Source organism: Hypanus sabinus, chromosome 14 (genome assembly GCF_030144855.1).
Source record: "Hypanus sabinus isolate sHypSab1 chromosome 14, sHypSab1.hap1, whole genome shotgun sequence".
NCBI lineage: Eukaryota > Metazoa > Chordata > Chondrichthyes > Myliobatiformes > Dasyatidae > Hypanus > Hypanus sabinus.
Window position 1 is genome coordinate 82,466,464 of NC_082719.1, and position 24,955 is coordinate 82,491,418.

Sequence of the window (24,955 nt, forward strand, 5' to 3'; positions counted from 1 at the left end):
GAGTAATGGTGTTTTGTTTGGCTGTGGAATGACAAATAAACTTGAACTTGAACTTCACATTCAGTGGTATTATATTCATTGTGTCTCCTAGCATCCTGAGCAGAAGCTCAACAGGGCTAGCTATATAAATGCAGTGAATACTAGAGCTTTTCAGAGGGTGGGGATCCTGTGTCAAGTAACACACATGACACTTTTCACCATCTACAAGGTGCATAGCAGTAGCATGGTGAAATTTCCCCCCCCCCCCCCCCCCCGATTGCATGGTTGAGAGCAGTTTCTGCAAATCTAAAGAAGCTCATCTGACTGGATCACCATACAGCTCCGAAACTGGTCACTTCCTAAGGTTAAAGAAAATCTGCTTTACTTGTCACGTGTCCATTGAAACCTTCAGTGAAATGCATCATTTGTGTCAAGTCAAATCAGAGAGGATTGTGCAAGTGTCACAATGCTCCCAGTGCTAACATAACATGCCCACGACTCACTAACCCTTACCCGGAATGTGGGAGGAAACCAGAGCACCAGGAGGAAATCTATGCAGTGGCAGGGAGTATGCACAAATCCTTTACAGACAGTGGCAGGAATAGAACTCCAACTCTGCAGTCAGTCTGAATCAGACTCAGGTTTAATATCGCTGGCATATGTTGTGAAATATGTTGTTTTGGGGCAGCAATACATTATTGCAGTATATAATATTAAATATATAAATTACAGTAAGATATATAAAATTAGCAGAAGTTTCATGGAAGTCACTAAAAAGTATAAAAAAGACAAACTACTGGTTAACTGAGTGACAATTTATGTGTTTAAATCAACACTATCAATACCTCTAAATTACAATAAAACGGTGTATTTGTTCCTAAAGTTTATTAATGGAGGAATTCAACTGCTGTGTTCTTTTGACTGAATGTAAATGAACAAAATCAGGGCAGACATCCAATGCAGGTAATGGACTCTCTTCATGCAATGCATTAGATGACTGCATCCTCCTAATCTTCAAACGGATCTGGGGTTGAGAGGGTAAACACCTTTAAGTTGCTCAGCATTCACATCACCGAGGACCTCACATGGTCTGTACACACCAGCTGTGTGGTGAAAAAGGCATAACAGCGCCTCTTTCACCTCAGACGGTTGAGGAAGATTGGTATGGGCCCCCAAATCCTAAAGATTTTCTACAGGGGCACAAATGAGAGCATCCTGACTGGCTGCATCACTGCCTGATATGGGAACTGTACTCCCCTCAATCACATGACTCTGCAGAGAGTGGTGCAGACAACCCAGTACATCTGTAGTTGTGAACTTCCCATGATTCAGGATATCTACAAAAACAGGTGTGAGAAAAGGGCCTGAAGGATCATTGGGGACCTGAGTTACCCCAACCACAAACTACTCCAGCTGCTACAATCAGGGAAACAGCACCGCAGCATAAAAACCAGGGCCGACAAGCTCCAGGACAGCTTCTTACACCAGGCCATCAGACTGATGAACTCACGCTGATTTGTGTGTACTTCTATGTTACATTGGCTGTTCTATTTATCGTAAATTATTATATATTTTTATTTTTATATATTATGTTCTTATGTACATAGTAAGGGAATTAAGGGTTATGGGGAAAAGGCAGGTAGATGGAGCTGAGTTTACGGACAGATCAGCCATGATCTTATTGAATGGCGGGGCAGGCTCGATGGGCCGGATGACCTACTCCTGCTCTTATTTCTTACGTTCTTATGTTCTAAATACTATGATTGCTCATTGCACATTTAGATGTAGACGTAACGTAAAAATTTTTATCCCTGAAAGATAAAATGTGAAAGATAAAATGAGATGTGAAAGATGTAAGAAATAAAATCAATTCAATTCAATTCAATTCATTATAGAACTCAAGATGATTGTCAATACCTTCATAATTTATAGCTGCAGAAATTATGGAGGCATTAGTAACGATCTTTCAAAAATCATTGTATTCTGGCATGGTGCCAGAGGACTGGAAAATTGCAAATGTCACTCCACTCTAAGAAAGGAGGAAGGCAGCAAAATGGAAATTATAGACCAGTTAGCCTGACCTCCGTGGTTGGGAAGATGTTAGAGTCAATTGTTAAGGATGAGGTTATAGAGTACTTGGCGACATGGGACGAGATAGGACAAAGTCAGCTTGGTTTCCTTAAGAAAAAATCTTGCCTGATGAACCCGTTGGAATTCTTTGAGGAGATTACAAGTAGGATAAAAGGGATGCAGTGGATGTTGAATATTTGGACTTTCAGAAGGCCTTTGACAGGCTACCACACATGAGGCTGCTTACCAAGTTAAGAGCCCATGGTACTACAGGAAATTTACTGGCATGGTTAAAGCACTGGCTGATTGGTAGGAGGCAGCAAATGGGAATAAAAGGATCCTTTTCTGGTTGGCTGCCAGTGACTAGTGGTGTTCCGCAGGGGTCGGTGTTGGGACTGCTTCTTTCTATTTTGTATATCAATGATTTAGATGATGGAATAGATGGCTTTGTTGCCAAGTTTGCAGATGAAATGAAAACTGGTGGAGGGGCTGGTAGTGTTGAGGAAACAGGAAGGCTGCAGAAGGACTCAGACAGATTAGGAGATTGGGCAAGAAAGTGGCAAATGAAATGCAATGTTGGAAAATGGATAGTATTGCACTTTGGTAGTAGAAGTAAATGTGCAGACTACTTTCTAAACAGAGAGAACATCCAAAAATCTGAGACACAAACAGCCTTGGGCTTTTGTGCAGAACACTCGAAAGGTTAACTTGCAGGTAGAGTCAGTGGTGAGAAAGGCAAATGCTATGTTAGCATTTATTTCATGAGGTCTAGAATACAAGAGGAGAGATGTGACGCTGAGGCTTTATAAGGCATGGTGAAGCCTCACCTTGAGTATTGTGAACAGTTTTGGGCTCCTCATCTAAGAAAAGATGTGCTGGCATTGGAGAGGGTTCAGAGGAGGTTCACATGGATGATTCTGGGAATGAAACGGTTATCATATGAGGAATGTTTGATCTCTCTGAGTCTTTACTTGCTGGAATTTAGAAGGATGAGGAGGGATCTTATTGAAACCTTTTGAATGTGGAAAGGCCTAGACAGAGTAGATATGGAAAAGATGTTTCCCATGCTGGAGGAGTCTAGGACAAGAGGGCACAGCCTCAGGATAGAGAGGTGTCCATTTAAAACAGAGATGCAGAGAAATTTCTTCAGCCAGAGGGTAGTGAATTTGTAGAATTTATTACCATAGGCAGCAGTGGAGGCCAGGTCTTTGGGTATATTTAAGACAGAGCTTGATAGGTTCTTGATTGGACACAGCATCATTGATTATGGAGAGAAGGTTGGGGAGTGGGGTTGAGTAAGAGAAATTAGGATCAGCCATGATTGAATGGCAGAGCAGACTTGATGGGCCAAATGACATAATTCTGCTCCTATGTCTTATGAAATTATGGTCTAATTCCTAACTTGCTGAAGTAGTGAAATTCTTTCATTTTCACTCCTGGCTGTTTCTGGTGTCTTCGAGCCCGAATGCTTAAAACTGTGGTGAGGAAAACTGTTCTGAATTGTCTTATCAACATAAAAATCACTGCTTTGTGAACACAAACATACACAATTGACGCTATTTAAAAACTGATAGTCTTAAGCAAGGCTTAGCATCTAATGACCACACAAGTACTAGTCACTGTCACTGTCGCAAGTTAGAAACTGTTCGGTAACAGTCCCCTGTCCTAATTAAGTAGCATAGTGTCCAGATAAACAAAGGGAATCCTGGCTATTTCCTTAATTTACTTTTTGTTCTTTAAGAGTTGTCCCAAATAAACAGCTGCCCCGATGACCCAACTAACCAGAATATCAACTGTATATACTATATATATATATATATATATAAGGAAGTGGTGCAAAAAGAAAGGAAGCAGTTTTTTTTATTGTGCAGTGATGTATATGGATTCATTGTCCATTCAGCAATCTAATGGCATTTGTTCCTAAAAAGCTGAGTGTGCTGAGTGTGTGTCTTCAGGCATCTGTATTCCTCCTTGATGGTAGCCATGAAAAGAGGGCATGTACTGAGTGATGGGAATCCTTAACGAAGGCTGCCACCCTTTTGATGATTCGTCTTTGAAGATGTCCTTGCTGCTGGGGAGGCTAATGCCCATGTTACAACTTTCTGCAGCTTTTTTTGATCCTGTGCAGTGGCCCCTCCATATCAGATAGTGGAGCGATCACCTAGAATGCTGTCTACATTGCATCTGTAGAAATCTGCAAGAGTCGCTGGTGAAATGCCAGTTCTCCTTGGACTTCTAACAGAATATAGATGCTGTTGTGCCTTCTTGGTAACTGCATCAATATGTTGGCTTCAGGAGAGATCTTCAGGGATGTTGACATCCAAGAACTTGAAATTGCTCACCTTTCCACTGCTGATATGGACTGGTGGGTGTTCCCTCCTTCCTGAGGTCCACAATCAATTCCTTGGTCTTGCTGATGTTGAGTGCAACAGCTGATCTCACTCACTCCTGTCCACCTCCTCATCACCATCTGAAGTTCTGTCACAATAGTTGTGTCATGGACAAATTTATAGATGGAGTTTGAGCCGTACCTAGCCACATAGTTGTGGGTGTAGAGAGAGTAGAGCAGTGGGCTAGGCACACATCCTTGAGGAGCACCAGTGTTGATCGTCAGTGAGGAGGAGATATTCACCTTCATTAAAGATGTTCTAACCTCGGCCACTGAGACAGAGGTTACAGAGACACCAGATGCTGGATGGATTCGGACAGGTGTAGTTCTATTCTCCCTTTAAAGGTGTGCATAAAAGGCACTGAGCCCATCTGGGAGTGAAGCATCACAGTCATTCATGATATTAGGTTGTCCCTTGTTAGCAATAATAGCCTGACATGCATCCAAATCCATCTATAACTTCAATTGGAACTGTTTTTTATGCTCTTAAACAAGCCTTCCTTAGGTCATGCCCAGACTTCTTATATAGTTCTTGCTCACCAGTCTTGAATGCCACAGATCTAGCCCTGAGCAGACTATGAATCTCCTGGTTCATCCACAGCTTTTGCTTTGGGTATGTCCAGTATGTTCTCAAAGGCACCCACACAGGTCTTGATGAAGCTGGTGATAACTGTGGTGTATTCATTCAGATTCGGAGACAAATCCCTGAATATTGTCCAGTCTACCAACTCAAAGCAGTCCTGTATCACTCATCTGCCTCCCTTGACTAGACTTTCTTGGTCCTCGACAGTGGTGCTGCTGTCTTAAGTCTCTGCCTATACGCTTGGGAGTAGAGGTTCAGAAGGTTCATTGAACTTTACAAAGTACAGGCGTGGGATAGCACGGTAAGCATTTAAATGGAGGTATAAGTTCAACAGGCGATACATTGGTGGTAGTTGTTCAAAGACTTCTTCAAGCTGGCCTGGCTGAAATCCCCTGCAGTGATAGGGAAGGCACTAGGGTGCACTGTTACAAGACTGTTGATCAAGGTGCTCAGCTCCTCTAATGCCTGTCGGACGTTGGCCAGAGTTGGAATGTACACTGCTACCAGGATGATGGCAGAAAACTCCCTTGGCAGATAAAATGAATGACAGTTGCCTGTTAGATTTTCCAGGTCGGATGAGCAGGACTGAGACAGAACCATTATGTCTGTGCACCATCATGAGTTAATCACAAAGCATACTCCCACTCCTTTATCTTTAAAAGACTCAACTGACCGATGCTGACCACTTTGCTACTGTGCCATTCTACACCACTGGGACAATGGGTTACAGTGTGCACCATCCACTAAATATTAACCTGCCTTACCTTCTGACAACACCATCACAACTACCGCTAAGAGTTTCAGCCACTGAACATTCATAATATCTAATGCTGCAAAGGCAAGTATTGAATTTACCTTTAGAGATATGGAAGCCATTTCCAGCAGCTTAAAATCCTCTTTTAACTAATCAGATCTAGAAGGAACAGAGCAGACAACAGATGGGGATCAGGGAATGATATTCGTACGGATGGCTTCAGATTTCAATCACAAAATCCAATTCTGACATAAAAATGTTGTCTTCCAACAGATGGCAGTCTGCCTCCTGAACATTATGCACAGGCTGACAGCCTGTGAGTCATTTTTATGAGCTGTATATTTGGGAGAAAACACTGTGCTCATGTTATTTATTGCACTTCACATCACCCTGGTGGGTCCCTGGGGCTGCAGTAATCCTTCACACTTCCACAGGATCCATTGAACGGGTGGCGTCCATTCCACGGCACTTCTGCAAGTGGAGCTCGAGGTGGCCAGGCCTCAGGTGCAGAAATGGACCTCTGAGCATTCCACCATGACGGTATGTTTCTGAACGGCTGCTAATTAAAACAGGTCTAAATAATGTGAAGTACATACTTCAAAAATAAATTTAAATAAAAAGAAATGTGTTTTAAATACATTAACCAACTGTGGGTACATTAAAACATAAATATAAATAAAGAAACAAGCAAAAAATTATACCGCGATTACCATTTTAACCAACATTGGTAATCCCATCCCACTAAATGGGTGGGTGTTTAAGCTGAGGTGCGTTGATCCTAGGTTTAGTGAGTTCAATAGCAGAGCTTGGGGTTGGATACGCTTACCTCTGCCCCCGGTTTATTTCTGACCTCTATGTTGCTCTAGACAGGCAGAGGTTTCTGTGGACGTCCCGAGCATGCCAGGCCAGAGCGGCCATAGGTCCCTGTAAAACTCCATTCTCTTCTCATTTTCAAAAATCCCATGTGATAACAGCGAGGCTTATAATTTCCATCCATTCATTTCTAGCTCTGTGGGAAAGGAAGCAATGGTTTAGGACGAGTTAAGTTCAGAACAGACTAAGTCTGTGGGATGCATCATATCAATAAACAATGAGGCCGGATGTATCTGGTTTGCACATTTGTAGAAATTTACATTAGTTCCATGCATTTTTTTCGTCAATGCTGGAAAATATGAACTGGTGTAAAACAAGTGCAAGTACAATGTACTAATTGTTTCCAATTTGTTTTATAATGGTAGATAACATTTCCTTTAGGGAAATAGGATCTGTTTTACTATTTGCAAAATCAGCATAGTTACAGGCATCAAGTGTGAGACAGTGCTGCTCCTTCTCAACACTGCTGCATCGCTTAATTGATTGGCAAGCACAGAGTCATGGGGAACTACAGCACAAAAACAGGCCCTTCCGCATATCTGACCCACGCTAATCTGAGCACCTCCACTCCATCCACCAGAAGCAGAACCTGCCAGAGGTCAAACAATTTAACTCCCATTCTCACTCCTATTACAACATATCGGCCCATGGAGTCCATGATGAGGGCACCCTCTGGATGGAGGAGAAGTACCTTATATTCTGTCTGGGTCGCCTCCAACCTGATGGCATGAATATTGATTTCTCCTTCCGGTAAAATAATCCCTCTCCCTCCTCTCTTCTTCTATTCACCATTCTGTCCTCTTACCTCTTCTATCAACTCCTCCTTGGTCCCCTCCTTCTTTTCTTTCTCCTATGGTCCACCCTCCTCTCCCATCAGATTCCTTTCTCTGCAGCCCTTTATCCTTCCTACCCTCCTGGCTTCATCTATCACCTTCTAGCTATCCTCCTTCCTCCTCCCCCCACCTTATTATCCTGGCAGATTTGGATGTACATGAATGGGAGGGGTATGGAGGGTTATGGACTGGGTGCAGATATGAAGTGCGCTGCACTCATCATACCTACTTTATTGTCGACCTAGAAAACTTCAACCAGTCCAGAAACCACGGCCTTTTGTGAAAATCTGCATTTAGATAAGCACAAAACAAATAAACTAGTAAAGTTTGCAGATGACACAAAATTAGGGGGATGGGTTGATAGCATTCAGGCAGTCAGATCTAAATAAACTCAAGTTGTGGGCAGATAAAAAGCAGATGAAATTTAATATAAGTAAATGTAAAATATTACATATAGAAAGAAGAAATATTAGATATAAAATACAATGTGGGGGGGGGTGGTATTGAGTTAGAAAGTGCTCTGTATGAGAAGGATTTGGGTGTCCTGGCAGACCCATCACTATCAACATCCAGACAATGCACAGAAGAGATTAGGAAGGTGTGGTGAACTACATATACCTGTCTGGACACGCCCCCTGCTGACTGCTCCTGTGGCTCCTCCCACAGACCCCGACACAAAGGCAATTGGGGCCTGAGCCCTGCCTCTCAGTCTCCAGGATGTAGTATGGTGGTCAACTACTGCTTGTTCCTTCTTCCAGTCAATAAAAGCCGATATCTCGCCTTCACGTCTCAGAGTTATTGATGGTGCATCAGAAGGCTAATAGAATGTTGGGTTATATAACATACTCAGTGGAGTTCAAGTCTAGAGATGTTCTCCTTAAACTGTATACTACACCTCTGAGGCCACACTTTGATACTGTGTACAATTTTGGTCTCCATATTTTGTGAAGGATGTGAAGGCACTAAAGAGAGTTCAAAGAGCAACAAGACCAATTACATGTCTACCAGGCATGAACTATGAAGAAAAATTGAAAGAGTTAAATCTTTTTAGCCTAAGTAAACTAGAATGAGAGGAGACATGATAGAAGTGCTCAAAATCATTAAGGGTATAAATAAGGTGGATACCAGCTGCTACTGCAAAATTAACGAGGAAATGGGTAGAGACTGGTTAAAGGGAGATTTCAGACTAATGTCAGGAAGCATTTCTTTACTCAGCAAGTTGTGGACGTATGGAACAAACCACATAACTGTGTAGTTGAGAGTAGTACCTTAGAGACTTTCAAATCTGAACTTGATAGTTATTTCAACACATCATGTGAACAGGAATTTGGCAAACTTTGTTGGGCCAAATGGCCTGTACTGGTCAAAAACTTTCTAATGTTCTAATGCCCTCAGAAACAATCACAAGCAGTTACTATTAATGCATGTTCACTGCTAATAAATAGGAAAATGAAGTATAAGTCCTCATCTGGCTACAAACACCCGACTTATCGACAGCCCTATTTATGATTAAAATTGGGTGCATGTTCAGGTCTGGTAGAGGCATTTGAAACCATTCATTTCTGACACAAAAAGTAATAGAAGGAGATAGAATTGTAAATGATTTGTAGAAGATAGAGGTGCTTAAACAGCAACAGTCTATAGTCAATATGGAGTGACAACGATGCAACAGCTGAAGCGATGGATTTGTCTGGGTAAATTCTGGAATATCACGGATTTGGGAGTGACTCCACAAGTTCAAAAGGAAATGTCCAACAAAGCCGCACTGAAAAGGGAGAACATGAGCAAATCTCACCATTGCAAAGGAAAGGGACCCGAGGAGCTGAAAAGTGAACCCTATTGCAAACTGAGCATTCACGGGCTGTATAGTTCAAGTTCAAGTTTAATTGTCATTCAATCAAACACAAGAATACAGACAAATGAAACAGCATTCCTCTGGGGCCACAGTTCAATACACAGAACACTCACACACTGCACATATAATTATGATAGCAGAAAAACAGTTACAAAAAAATACAAAAAAACATAAAAATATAATATAGCCGAAGTCCATGATTGTCATGGCCATTGATGGTGCATGAATGTTGTCCTGGAGACACATTACTGCAAGAACGAGCCACTGCAGTTGATGATCCTCTTGCATGTTAACCATGCACCAGTATTTGAACATAATGGTGAATTGCCCCTGACCGTTCTTTTGGATTTGGCAAGATCATTAAATGCTGCAGATGTAGCCACTGGGTGGTGCCCTAGGCATGCATATCCCTTCCTAGCCTGTGACATGCAGTTGCTCTGCTTGTTAGAAAGCCAGTGATAATGCAGAGGGTAGAGAACCCCTCCTGGAGCACTTCACCCAGTAAACCAGTGTTTGAGGTGATCCTGATCCCAGTCACTGATGAGGAACACCTGCCAAAACTCAAGAGAACATCAGTTGTACTGTACTAAAATTGCAACCTTAAACCACTTTTTATAATGTTGTTCACATTGACTTATGCACATTTATTCTATATCTGGACCTCAACCTCTCACTTTATTTATTATATAATCTTTATTCTTTATATTTGTTGAAAATTATTTTTCGTTCCATGTCATATTCTAACCAACACATCTCAGCAAATTCCTATTACGTGTAAATGTATATGGGAAATGAAATTGATCCTTAATCCTTAATTGTGCTACTTTCCATGGGTTTCCAAATTGGGCAAATCATCAAGAGAAACATTACCCGCTCTTCCCGCATCCACTCTTGCAAATTGAAATTAATCAGTAAAATGAAACTAGTTACTATTGATTAATATTTTTTAAAGTATTTCATTATTATTATTATTTGACATTCAGGGATATTAACCTGGAGGAACTCCGCAAGACGGCCGAGGGTATAAACAGTTGATGTTTCAGGTCGAGGTGATGAAGGGTCTCTGCTCGAAATATTGACTATTTTTCCTCCTCCACATGACTTGCTGAGTTCCTTCAGCATTGTGTGTGTGTGTGTTGCACAAGATTTCCAGCATCTGCAGAATCTCTAATGTTAGGGAGATTAATCTATATCTTTTCTGACAAATCCAAACTGGGTTAATCCCTCTGCTTCCTGCTGGCCTGAAGTATCCTTGAAAAAGATTACTCGAATATTCAGGATTTGGGAATTACTCCACAAGTTCAGAAGGAAATGTCAACCAAATGGAAACAAAATTGCTGTTGAAAGGAGAACGCACGAGCGAACTTTACATCACTGCAAAAATACTACAGACACTGGAAGTCTGAAATGGATAAAAAGATACTAGGGTCACTCAGCAGGCTTGGAGGCAGGAAATTAAGGTTAAAGGTTCTGGCTAAGCAACAGGAAACAGAGGGTAGTAGTGAAAATGAAACGAACACTGGAGATTCCCCAGGGCTCTGCAAGGATCTTGAAAAATACTGACAAACTTTAAAAATCTTCAGAAATCCCTGGCCCACATCCCAGAAAAAGAAACATTATTTCTTCTGAGTGACTTCAATGGCAAAGCATGATTGCTAGCCAAGTAATTGGTAAAATAATTCTAACAGGATCCTTCTCCTGACTAAAGGTTTGATGTACAAGCTTGTCATAACCAAAACTGTTTTGTCAGGGAGAGAAGCATGTAAAAGATAGAAACTAAGGAAACTTCAAGGCATCGTCCTCATTCCAAGCCCTAGAAACTGTTACATTATAGAGTTATCCAAGTGCGAGACTGCAAAGCTCTCTACATTACTGCATCGTGACAGTGCTCATAGTGTCTTAAGTCTGTGAGGGAAGTCCCTCATAATTAGCACATGCAAAGAGACTCTCGACTTTCCTACCATAGTGAGGGCACATAACGTAGCAGAAATTAATGGGAAGTTCGAGGATTGGGAAACTTTATAAAAAAGCAACTGAAATTGCGATAAGGAGAGAAAAGATGAAATATGAAGAGGATACCAGATGTTTTTGTTTTCAGAAATACCTAAAGGGTAAAAGAGAGGCAAGAATGGATTTTAGACCACTGGAAATTGATTCTGGAGCGATAGTAATGGGGCACAGAGAAATGCAGGACAAACTTAATAAGTATTTTGCATCAGTCCTCACTGTGAAAGAAATAAACAGCATGCCAGAAATTCGAGTGACAGGGGGCAGAATTGAGTGTAGATGCTATTACTAAGGCAAAGATGCTTGGGAAGTTGAAAGCTCTGAACGCAGATAAGTCAATTCAACTGGTTGGACTACATCCCCAGGGTTCTGAAAGAGATCACTGAAGAGATTGTGGAGGCATTTACAATGATCTTTCAAGAATCACTAGATTCTGGATCAGTTCCAGGGGACTGGAAAATTGCAAAATTGCTTCACTCTTTAAGGAGGGAGGGAGGAAATGGACAGGAAATTATAAGCCAGTTAGCCTGACTCAGTGATTGGGAAGATATTAGAGTCCATTATTAAGGATGAGGTCCGGGGTACTTGGAGGCACATGATAAAACAGGCCAAAGTCAGCATGGTTTTGTTAAGGAGAAATCTTGTCTGACTAATCTGTTAGAATACTTGGATTTTCAGAAAGCCTTTAACCAAGTGCCACATATGAGGCTGCTAAACAAGACGAGAGCCTATGGTATTACAGGAAATATACTATCATGGATACAAGATTCAGAAACCGGAGTTGCAAAAGGGCTTGAAATTCATTGTGCAGGATTCCATAAAGGTTAACTTGCAGGCTGAATCAGGAGTAAAGAAGGTCAACGCAACATTAGCTTTCATTTTTAGGAGGACCAGGATATTAAAGCAAGTCTGTAATGCTGAGGCTTTACAAGGCATTGGTCAGACCACACTTTGGAGTATTGTGAGCAGTTTTGGGCCCCATATCTAAGAAATTATCCAGAGGAGGTTCACAAAAGTGATCCCAGGAATTAAAGGGTTAATATCTGAGGCGTGTTTGATGGCTCTGGGCCTGTACTCGCTGGAATTTAGAAGAACAAGGGGGGATGTCACTGAAACTTATTAAATATTGAAAAGCCTAGATAGAGTGAATGTGGAGAAGATGTTTCCTATAGTGGGAGAGTCTAGAACCAGAGGGGTCGGCCTCAGAATGGAAGGATATCCCTTTGCTGATGAGGAATTCCTTTATCCATTGGAATTCATTGCCAGAGACAGCTATGGAGGCCAAGTCATTGGGTATAGATTCTGCCTCTCTGATAGAACCTCTGATAGCAGAGGTTGATAGATTCTTGATTAGTAAGGATAATTGGTAGCTTGTAAATAAACATTAAGTTGATACTCAAAAACATTGACCCAATTAATTATAAGAATTAATACATAATAATTGAAATATCAACTAAGAAAGTAAAATTTTAGCGCATAGTGTGACTAGGACCAGAATGGCAACCTCCTACTATGGCTGCTACTTTTACTGTGAGCGTTGCAAGTATCATATTATGTAGAGTAAGCTTGACCTTGAATGTAAGCAGTTCAATGCATTTTCAGACGGTAATTTTCTGTAAGTTGGTTCTGATTTTCTTTTGATGGTTGAAATAAGTCTACGCCACTAATAAAAGAAAGATTTTGAAATGAAAAGGCTTTGTCAGTCACAGTTCAGTGGAACACATGTTATTATGGCTATCTGGTCTAGAACTGGGCTTATTTTTAATGCCAATAGGATGATTGCTGTTCCGTATATCCTGCAAGTTTTACATTATTAGGAACCACAAAACACAAACTCTGTAAAAATAACTGAAATTTAAGTCAATAGATCCTGCCAAGTTCTGGCACCTAAGAAAGGTGGTTGCTTTTCCTCCTCTACAACCTCAGCCTCCTCTGTAACTACATTTTTCTTTGCCTGGTGTCTTTGTGGTTTGCTGGAGGCTGATTATTATGGATGTTTCTTTAGAGAGCATTCAGTGCTCCGGACATAAAGGAAGTGTGGCTATGCTGTGCGCATGGCCTGTTTCGTGTTTGCAAAAAGACAGATACACTCAGACTGAGGGGTCATTCAAGTTATTGTAGGAGGGATGATGAAGACCAGGTACTAACATGGCAGAGAGGAGGCTCGCAAGAATGACATTGAGAATGAAAGGGGTAACGTATGAGTGTTTGAATGCTCTGCGCCTGTACTTTCTGGCGTTTAGAAGAATGATGAAGGATCTCAATGAAAACTATCGAACACTGAAGGGCATGGATAGAATGGACATGGAGAGAATGTTTCTGAAAGTGGGGGAATCTAGGACCTGAGGGGACAGCCTCAGAATAGAAGAACATCCCTTTAGAACAGAGATGAAGAAGTATTTTTATCTGGAGGGTAGTGTAACTGTGGAATTCATTGCTACAGTCTGCTATGGAGCCCAGTTTATTGGTTATATTTAAAGCAGAAGTTGATAGATTCTGATTAGACAGGGTGTCAAAGGTTACAGGAAGGAGGCAGGAGAATGGAATTGAGAGTGATAATAAATCAGCCATGATGGAATGGTGGAGTAAATTCGATGGGCTGAATGGCATAATTATGTTCCTAAGTCTTATGTGTCTTTTATTTTATTGAGATACAGAGTGGAGTAGGTCCTTCCAGCCTATTGAGCCACACTGCTCAGCAACTCCTGATTTAACTCTAGCCTAATCACAGGACCAATTAATTTACCAACCGGTACACCTTTGCACTGTAGGAGGAAACCGCAGCACCCGGAGGAAACCCACACCATTCAAGGGGTGAACATATAAACTCCTTACGGACAGCGGTGCTCACTGGTACTGTAAAGTATTTTGCTAACCACTATGGTACCGTGAGCCCTTACCAAGAAATATAAGGACAGGTTTGATGAAAATGGCCCAGAGATCGAGGACCTACAAAGCTCCTAGGACTGAAATCTATACCATGCCTCAAAAGACAGCAAACATCTCTAAAAGCAACTGCAGACTGAAGTCTCTCAGAAATCCTGTAACTAAAAGAACATAAGATGAGGGAAAAAAATGCAGGAGGTCCAGCAATTTAATCAGAACACATTTGGATTCTTCGAGACTTGGCCTTCAACATCTAAGAGCCAAGGACGGAGGTGAACACATCAAAACTGTGAAAGAAATGCTTGAAAGAACTTCCCTCCATAACACTGTCCTTGACATGAGTATCCTTCACTCCATTAACAGCAAGCTACTTGTCCAGCCTTGTTGCAATCCAGCCAACAAGTAGTTGAAAAGGCCCTATGCTTACTGAGAAACAAGTCCTCAGAAATAGACAATAGCCTTGCCAAAGCTTGCAATAGGGAAAAAAATCAGAACCTCATCTCCCATATCTGGGAATAGGAGATCTCGGGGACACTAAAGCAGCACCCATCTTCAAGAGAAAATAGAAACCCAATGGCAGTGTCTACTGGAGTCTCCCTGCTATATGCTATAGGAAAGGTCATTGCTAATATCCTTTTAAGCTACCCTTCCCCTTAGTCAAAGAGCTTGTCACTGAATTGCAGAGAGGATTGTGTCCACTTTGAACCACAACCTGCAATATGGCTGCATGAAAACTATTGTCATAATGAACAGGCTCACAACAGACACTTATCATGAAACAGCATTAACCTAAAATATTGACTATGTTTCCCCTTCTCCACAGGTGCCGGCTGATGTGTTCAATACCTTCAGCATATTCTATTTAAACTTCAATTTTTACTATCTCAATGCAGATAGGCTTCTAGCAAGGCTGCCACATCAGTCCTATGCTCTTCACCGTCATTTCGGCCACAATAATATATCCAATATCCTCATATCCAATAAACAACAGGATAATTGGGTAATTATTCAACTTATGTCCCTTCCACCCTACAACCAAGATCACTTCAACTATAGTCAGAGCGGCACAGTACCACAGCAGTGAGTGTAACACCTTGCAGTGCTGAATGTAAGATTAGGGTTCAGTTCCTGCCACAGTCTGTAAGGAGTTTGCACTTCCTCCCCCATGACCGTGTGGGTCTCCTCTCACATTCTGAATGACGTATGGGTTAGGGTTAGTAAGCTGTGGGCATGCTATGTTGTGCTGCAAACATGGCAACACTGGAAGGCTGCCCCCAGCCTTGACATTCCTGACGCAAACGATGCATCTCACTGTTTGTTCCGATATTTTGATGCGGATGTGACAAATAAAGCTAATTAAAATTATTTTATTTGTATTTATTTAAGCTCCAATATATAACTGTGTACATTGGAAGGCTGAGATCCAAGTACTAGTTGCTTTGTTTACTGAACCGGACAGGAAAATGTAATTACAATTTACTACCAACTGAACAAAGCTGAACAACTTCTCTTCCAACAATAAAAGTCCATGACAGACCTCTGGAAAATATGAGCCACATCCCATATCTCAGGAGACATTTCTCAGTGAAGGCAGAGAATGGTGACATTCACCATTACCTTAAATACACCAGTTAACTTTGGCTGGCTGTGGAAAAGGTAGCTTGAAGACCAGAAACTCAATGCCCAGCACAAAATTCATGGTCTAGCAGGCACTCATCAGTTAACAACTCATCGGGGTGATTGATAAGTTCGTAGCCTAAGGTAGAAGGAGATGAGTTATTAACTTCAAACTTTCTGCATAATCACTCAAAGAGTTGAACTGCACATGCATGTAACGGGAGCTGTATAACTCATCTCCTTTTACCTTAGGCCACAAACTTATCAATCACCCCTGCTGTGGACACTTTCTGGAGGTCCAAGATCCGTATGCTCCACGACCACTGGACTAAGCGTGTAAATGTAGGAGGGGACTATGTTGAAAAATGAATGTGCTAGGTTTTCGAAAACAGACTCTTTCTACCTTAGGCCACCCCTTGTGTTTGGAACTGGAGGGCACTGCTTGTTTTGTAGTGGAAGGAATTTAATTTTATAATTCAAAAAAGGAGGTTGATGAGTATCCAGAAAAGTATACAATTGTAGACAGAGTGGACAGTAGGCACCTTTTCCCAGGGTGGCAATGGCTAATATGAGAAGGCATAATTTTAAAGTGATTGGTGGAAAGTGTAGAGGTGGATGTCAGAGGTGGGGTTTTTTTTATATAAAGAGTGGTAAATTTGTGGAACGTGCTACCAGGGGTTGTGCTGGAAGCAGACACACTGGTGACATTTAAGAGACTCTTAGATAGGCGCATGGATGAAAAAAATGGGAAGGTTTAAACAGCACTTGGAGTGCATTAAAAGGTCAACAAAACAGGGGTCTGTCCTGTACAGTTCTAAGTTTTATGTTCTATGATCTGGGTGAAAGGACTTTGCAGCATGGCAGAGTGGTACAATTTAATCCTTACCTCACAAGCTTCCTTTCTGGAGTTTGCATGTTCCAAAGTCTGTAAAATGGGTCATTGATGTCTATGAGTATTCAAGTCTGGGCCAGGAAGTTTGGAGACCAGAGGTGGATGGCCCTGGGGTTGGAGACCTGTCTGTGTGTGTGAGTGGGAGGGAGGGAAGGGGCTTGTTTGTCAGTGTTGTCATTGCTTGCCTTGTTTCTGCTGAATATGGTGGGCATGTTATTTTGCCTTTGGAACGAACGGCCACACTTACAGGCTGCCCCCAGCTGTGCTGGGTATTAAAGCAAATGACACATTTCACTGCATGCTTCAAAGTACTTGTGATAAATAAATTAATTGGAAATTCCCTACCACTGTACGGCTGTGGTAAGGGTGCTTGAAAGTGGGACTAGCTGGGCTGTTCTCACATAGAACCAAGCAAGACCTGATGGGCTGAATGGTCACCTAATGGGTCAAGTATTATATCATGTCATCCAAATGCACTTCACTGTAAAATAATGGATATTAGAACCAAAAAGATTGCTGATATGGTCTAACTAATCAATTGTTGTCACCTGGAATTCCCATCAGGATTCTCCGAATCTCCTGCCAAGATGTTGCTGGAACTTTGACAACAGCTCCAGAAAGATGATGTAAACAGCTGGTGTCACTGTTCTTGTTAGGTTTTCCTGCAGTCATTTTTATTAGCACAATATGAGCATTGTCACTCGGAATGTAGTCAGTGTACCTGTGTGCTCAAAAGAATCAAAGTCACAAGACTGCATCACAGTATTCAAAGTTACATTCTTTGAAGACAAGCTTTCAAACATTTACATATAAACTAAATTGTAGCAACGAGATAATTAGAAAACCTAAATGGAACAGCCACATTGAGAAGCTACAGCATGAAACACACTGCTGACTGTTCCCTTTCCTACTGAATGTAAGAGTTTACCATCTGAATGTAACAAGAGATTCACAATGTGATTATGTAATCTATCTCACAACACAAATACTTATGCAGATAGCAATTAATGGGATAATATTAAACAAAGGGGACGGGTGTATGGGGTGTCCAGGGAGGGGTGGCACCTCTGATGAAGGGGCTTGTTGTGTCCATTCCAGGGTAGCTCACTCACCTTTGGTCCCCACCGGACAATCATCTCTTACGTGTGGCTCCAAATAGCTGTTTGTGTGTGACAACGGCCATACCCTGCTACACTGCTTCCACGGTGGGTTAAACTAGATGAGGGTAGCCAGCAGCCTCATGTCCTGGAGAGTTAGGGAAATGCCAGTCCCAGCATGTTTCAATAGGCACATTTAATGTCAGAGGAAAGAATACAATATACATCCTGAAGTTCTTTAGTGAAGTCAGCTTCGGCAGACAGGGTGAATGAGATCACGGTGAGATCCAATACCCAAGAAGGTAGTTCCGCAACGCTTTGAGGAGAGCGAAGGCACTGTAAGGCGCTGAAGAAGTCATGGTTATCCAGTGAAACCAAGGAAGACTCCAGTATGTGGTACCTACTCGTACCACTGGACCCCCACTTCCGAAGCTGAGAGAGTGGAAATGCTCTGGTACAACAGCTTTTCCACATCAAAAACTCTCCAGCACAGGTCTTCCGTCATTGTTGGATACGACGGACAACCAGCCAATAAAGGGGAGGTACCAGCTGGACTTAAATAACCTGGTCCAGATGAGATGCACCTCAGGGGGATGAGTTCAGAAAGATCAGATTTCAAAGCAACTTTATTACCAAAGTTAGTGGCCACTTTATTTGGCACCTCCTGGCCACTGAATGTACTTCCGTGTGTTCATGATGCCCTAGCCCATCCACTTGAAGGTCTGATGTGTTGTAAGTTCAAAGATGCTCTTCTGTACACCACTGTTGTAACAAGTAACAAGTTACTCTCACCTTCCTGTCAGCCTGAACCATTCCGGCCATTTTCCTCTCCCATTAACAAAGCGTTTACGCCCACAGAACCGCAACTCACTGAATTTTTTTTTGATTTCACACCATTCTCTGTAAACACCAGAGACTGTTGTGCATGAAAATCTCAGGAGATCAGCAGTTTCTGAATTGTGAAGCCCACCCTGTCCGGCACTAACAATCATTCCAAGATCCAAATCACTGAGATCACATTTCTTCCCCATCCTGATGTTTGGGCTGAACAACAACTGGACCTCTTGACCATGTCTGCATGCTTCTACGGATTCAGTTGCTGCCACATGATTGGCTGATTAGATATTTACATAAATGTGCAGGTATACTGGTGTACTTAATAAAGTGACCACTGAGTGTCTATTACCATGTTGCTTCAGATTCCATTTTTTTTCCAGACAGTTACGGTTGGGGGTCGGGGAGGAAGGAATACAATAAAATTAATGAAAATTATACAAAACGGGCAAAGACTGACCACTAATCAACCAACCAATGAAGAAGGAGAAAATGGAAATTGCAGAGGCCTTGGGCATAATTTTTTAAATAACTAAACTCAGTTTTGGTGTTTAGCAATAGGACATTACAAATATCAACACTTGAAATCTAGTGGTTAAATCTAGTAACTACTGAGGAGTCAGTTTAAGCTCTTGCTCTTCAAGACTGCTTTGAGCACACTGACTGGCACAAGTTCAGGGAGGCTGCAACCGATTGCGACTCTACCAACTTAGAGGAGTACACGGCATCAGTGACCAGCTACATCAGCAAGTGCATTGATGATGTTACTCTGTCCAAGACCATCACTATACGTGCCAACCAGAAGCCATGGATGACCGCAGAGGTGCGTGCGCTGCTGAGGTCCCGCGACTCTGCCTTCAGAGCAGGCGACAAGGCAGCTCTAACAACAGCAAGGGTCGAACTGTCCCGGGCCATTAGAGAGGCAAAGTGTGCACACGCCCAGCGAGTCCACAGTTACTTCCAGGACAGCCGCAACACGCGGCGCATGTGGAAGGGCATCCAGGACATCACCAATTACAGGACAACATCACCTGACTGTGCAGGTGATGCCTCCCTCTCAGATGCGCTGAATAACTTCTACACCCGTTTTGAGGCAGAAAATGATGTGGTGGCGAGGAAGTCCACCTCTCCTACAAATGACAAGGTGCTGTGTCTCACCATGGCCAATGTGAGAAGAACCCTGTGCAGGGTCAACCCACGAAGGCTGCTGGACCGGACAACATCCCTGGTAGAGTGCTCAGAGGATGCACAGACCAGCTAGCAGATGCTCTCACTGACATCTTCAACATCTCCCTGAGCAGCACCACCATTCCAACGTGCTTCAAGGCCGCCACCATCGTCCCCGTGCTGAAGAAGTCTTCAGTGTCCTCCCTAAATGACTACTGTCCCGTTGCACTCACATCCATCATCATGAAGTGTTTCGAGAGGCTCGTCATGAGGCATATCAAGACCCTGCTGGCCCCCTCACAGGACCCCCTGCAGTTTGCGTACCGTCCCAACCGCTCAACAGACGACACCATTGCCATCACCCTCCACCTGGCCCTAACCCATCAAAAAAGACACATACGTTCAGATGCTGTTCATTGACCTTAGTTCAGCATTCAACACAATCATCCATCAGAAACTGATTGGAAAGCTGAGCCTACTGGGCCTGAACACCTCCCTCTGCAACTGGATCCTAGACTTCCTGACTGGGAGACCTCAATCAGTCTGGATTGGGAACAGCATCTCCAACACCATCACACTGAGCACGGGGGCTCCCCAGGGCTGTGAGCTCAGTTCACTGCTGTTCACTCTGCTGACCCAGAACTGTGCTGCAACACACAGCTCGAACCACATCATCAAGTTCGCCGATAACACAACCGTGGTGGGTCTCATCAGCAAGAACGACGAGTCAGCTAACAGAGAGGAGGTGCAGCGGCTAACGGACTGGTGCAGAACCAACAACCTGTCTCTGAATGTGAACAAAACAAAAGAGATGGTTGTTGACTTCAGGAGGGCATGGAGCGACCACTCCCCAGTGAACATTGACGGCTCCTCAGTAAAGATTGTAAAGAGCACCAAATTTCTTGGTGTTCACCTGGCAGAGAATCTCAGCTGGTCCCTCAACACCAGCTCCATAGCAAAGAAAGCCCAGTAGCATCTCTACTTTCTGCAAAGGCTGAGGAAAGTCCATCTCCCACCCTCCATCCTCATCACATTCTACAGGGGTTGTATTGAGAATATCCTGAGCAGCTGCATCACTGCCTGGTTCGGAAATTGCACCATCTCAGGTCGTAAGACCCTGCAGCGGATAGTGAGGTCAGCTGAGAAGATCATTGGGGTCTCTCTTCCCGCCATCACGGACATTTACACTACACACTGCATCCATAAAGCAAACAGCATTATGAAAGACCCCACACATCCCTCATACAAACTCTTCTCCCTCCTGCCGTCTAGGAAAAGGCACCAAAGCATTCAGGCTCTCACGACCGGACTATGTAACAGTTTCTTCCCCCAAGCTATCAGACTCCTCAATACCCAGAGCCTGGACTGACACCTTGCCCTATTGTCTTGTTTATTATTTATTGTAATGCCTGCACTGTTTTGTGCACTTTATGCAGTCCTGGGTAGGTCTGTAGTCTAGTGTAGTTTTTTTCATAGTTCAGTCTAGTTTTTGTACTGTGTCATATAACACCATGGTCCTGAAAAATGTCGTCTCATTTTTACTATGTATTGTACCAGCAGTTATGGTCGAAATTACAATTGAAGTGATTTGACTTGACTTGACTTGATTTACAGGGAAATCATGGAAAAAATATTCTGGGACAGAATGAGCAGTCATTTAGGTAAATTAAGTAAAGAGAGCCAGCAATGATTTGTTTAAGGTAAATTATGTCTAACTTAATGGAATTTTTTTTGCCAGGTAACAAAACGGGCCAGTTATGGATTATGGTGTGGCACACTTGGACTTACAAAACACATTTGATAAAGACCACATATTAGGCTTGCAATCAAGATTAATGATGGTTTAATGACTTAATGACTTAAGATTACTTAATGTCATTTCCAAGTACAGGAGAATGAAATAATTGTTACTCCGGATCTGATACAACACAAAAAAATGCAGTAAGATAAAGAACACAGTAATAATAGAAGAAAGCCAAAATAAGTATAAAAATCATAAGATAGTTTATATACTTAGATTGATTGTATGTCCATAAAGTGACGCTGGGCACAGAAGTGTCTCTACGTAGGGTGACTGACGGGAAATGATACAGTAGTGGTGGTAAGGGATGTGGTGGACTGGGTTAGTGGGTGGATGTGTTGATCACCCTTATTGCTTGGGGAAAGTAAATGTTTTTGAATCTGGTAGTCCTGGCAAAGACGCTATGTAGCCTCCTCTCATATGGAAGTGGAACAAACATTCCCTGAGTAGGATTGTTGGAATCTTTCATGATGTTACTGGCCCCTTTCTGGCATCTTTCTTTATATTTGTCCTTGATACCTATGGAATAAAACACTGTCAGCAACATGGTGGACAAACTCCTCCTTCTCAGACCAAATACACCACTGTGTGTCAGGGTGTTGCTTTCTAACCAACAAATCTCAGGTAGTCAGGATGTACAATGGCTCCTCCATCCCCATCAACCTCAACAAGGGTGTTTGTGCCTCCAAGGGCCCTGGGCTGCACCCATTGCTGTACCCTCTCATCAAGCAATCACATTGTCAAGTTCAATGATAACTCAATGGTGGTGGGGCTTTCCATCAACAATGAAGAGATGGTCTACAGAGAGGAGGTGAAAGAACTCAAGGCCTGATGCCTGAAAAATAACATCTTCCTTGATGTCAACAAAACAAAGGAGATGGTTATTGACTTCAAGAGAACTTGCATCACTCACACTCCCTTTATATGGGTGTCACAGCAGAGGATTAAGCTCTAGGGAGTGCACATCACACACAACCTCTCATGAAAACAGAAAGCATGCTGCACAGTCAGTAAGGCTCATCAGTGCCTCTGCTTTCTGAGGAGGCAGAGTTTGTGCATCCATACTCGCGTTATTCAGGTGCGCAGTCGAGGACGTATTAACAAGCCACACCACTGCTTGGCACGGAGCCTGCACTGCGGCAGAAGGCTCTGCAATGTGTAGTCAAAAGTGCTCAATGCCTCACTGGCACCAGCCTTCCTTCCATCAAGGATGTATAAGAAAGGTGCCGGAAGAGGGCCAGTAAAGTCATGAAGGATCCCACACATCCTGCTCAGTACTGTTTGTCCCAATCCCATCAGGCAGGAGGCTTCTAACCATCCACATCAGGACTACCAGACTCTTACAGTTACTTTCCCCAAGCAATAAGGCTGATCAACACCTCCTCCCACTAACTCCACCACTACTTCATTATTTCCCGTCAGTCACAAATACACATATATAAGCAATCTTATGTATTTATATTTATTGTGTATGTTAATTATTATTGAATACTCCATCTTCTGTGTTTTCGTACTGCATCTGATCCACAATAACAATTATTTTCATTCTGTTTTCATTTTTAACTTGATAAGTCCCACCCAGCCAACACACTTTTTGTACCACTTCCCTCTGGGGGAAGGATTAGGAGCATGAAGACTCATACGGCCAGATTTGGGAACAGCTTCTTTCCAAATGTGATAAGACTGCTGAACAGATCCTGTCCCAGATCTGGACCGTATCTTCCAAATATCTGGACCTGACTTGCACTACCTTACTTTCCCTTTTCTATTTTCTAATTATGATTTATAATTTAAATTTTTATTATATTTACTTCGATTTGTACTTCAGGGAGAGCGAAGCGCAGAAACAAATATCACTGTGATAATTGTAAGCTCTAGTATCAATTATTTGGTGACAATAAAGTATTTGTAAATGTACAGGAAATGACATTAAGCAATCTTCGATCTTGATTGGATAGAAAATTAATTAAAAATACAGGAAACTGGCATAGAGCCATGACTGGAGGGATGCATGCAGTGATGTTCCCAGAGAAACTGGGACCTCTTCTAATGCCTTAGATGTGGGTGTACAAGATAAAATGTGCAAGTTTAATGACATGAAACTTGGAGGCTTTGTGAGTCATGAGGAAATTAGTAATAGGCTCCAAAGAGAATTAGGAAGGCTGGTGGAATGGTGGAAAAGGTACCAAAGGGAATATACTTTTGCCAATTGTTAAGTATTACATTTTGGAGGAAGAAAGGGAGGTATATTATAAACTAGGTACAGATATTAAGAATGTCTCAATAAAGGAAGTAGTAGAAAAGACTGAGAAATTGGTTAAATACAGGATGCAGTATTTTATTTATTACTAGTGGCATTGAATTTAATAACAAGAAAGTCAAAATGAAATTTGTAACATTTGTAACGTAACTGAAATATCATATCCAGTTCAAGGTGCCACATTTTAGGAAAGATGTCAAAGCTTTAGATATGGTAGAAGAGGTTTACTAAAATTATTTCAGTAATGTGAGTAAATTTGGAGTTGCAAGGGGTTCTGATCGAGATGCTTAAAATCATGAAGTTTGAAGAGTTGGACAGAAACCTATTCCATTGGAGGAGTCAAGAGCCAGATGACATTGACTGAAGGGTACGAAAAAAGAATCAAATGTGACATGAAAACTTTTTTACACAGTGGATGGTTAGGGTCTGGGATATACTGCTGAGGACAACTCAAAACCAGACTCAGATTCACTTTATTGCCAGTATGTGAAACAAACCAGAATTGATAGTGATTGGGTGCCAAGCGTAAAACACGGGACAATACCATAACAGACAACACAATAGCAACCAATAATTTACAAGACAATAGTGCAAACACCCTTAAGCAATTAGCAGAAAGGTCACATGCACAAATGTCAATAATCAAACATATAAATAGACTCAATAATTATCAACAGGACAAGGAGAGCAGGATGTTGTGCAGGGACAATTAGAATCAGAATCAGAATTAGGTTTAATATCATGGGCATATGTGGTGAAATTTGTTGTCATGCGGCAGCAGTACATTCCGAGAAATAGTCAAAAAATTGTAAATTGCAGTAAGAAAAAATATATTTATATATTAAGTTAAATTAAATATGTAGGGAAAAAAAGTGAGGTAGTGTTCATGGGTTCATGAGGTAATGTCCATTCAGAAATCTGATGGCAGAGGGGACGAAGTTGTTTCTGAATTACTGAGTGTGCACCTTCAGGCTCCTATACCTCCTCCCTGATGATAACAATGAGAAGAGGCATCACTCCTTGAAGATATCCAGGATGAGGTGGAGGGTAGTGCCCAT

At 42.1% G+C, this 24,955-nt stretch overlaps 1 long non-coding RNA gene across 1 annotated transcript; it reads right to left on the bottom strand.

Annotated features, from left to right (window-relative positions):
* Nucleotides 1–256: 256 nt before the first annotated feature.
* On the bottom strand, nt 257–24,322 carry LOC132404935 (uncharacterized). Its single transcript, XR_009515712.1, has 3 exons — nt 17,287–24,322; nt 5,877–6,784; nt 257–1,790 (listed from the first exon to the last, which is right to left on the bottom strand). It is a non-coding gene; the product is annotated as an uncharacterized LOC132404935 (long non-coding RNA).
* Between the last annotated feature and the right edge of the window lie 633 nt (nt 24,323–24,955).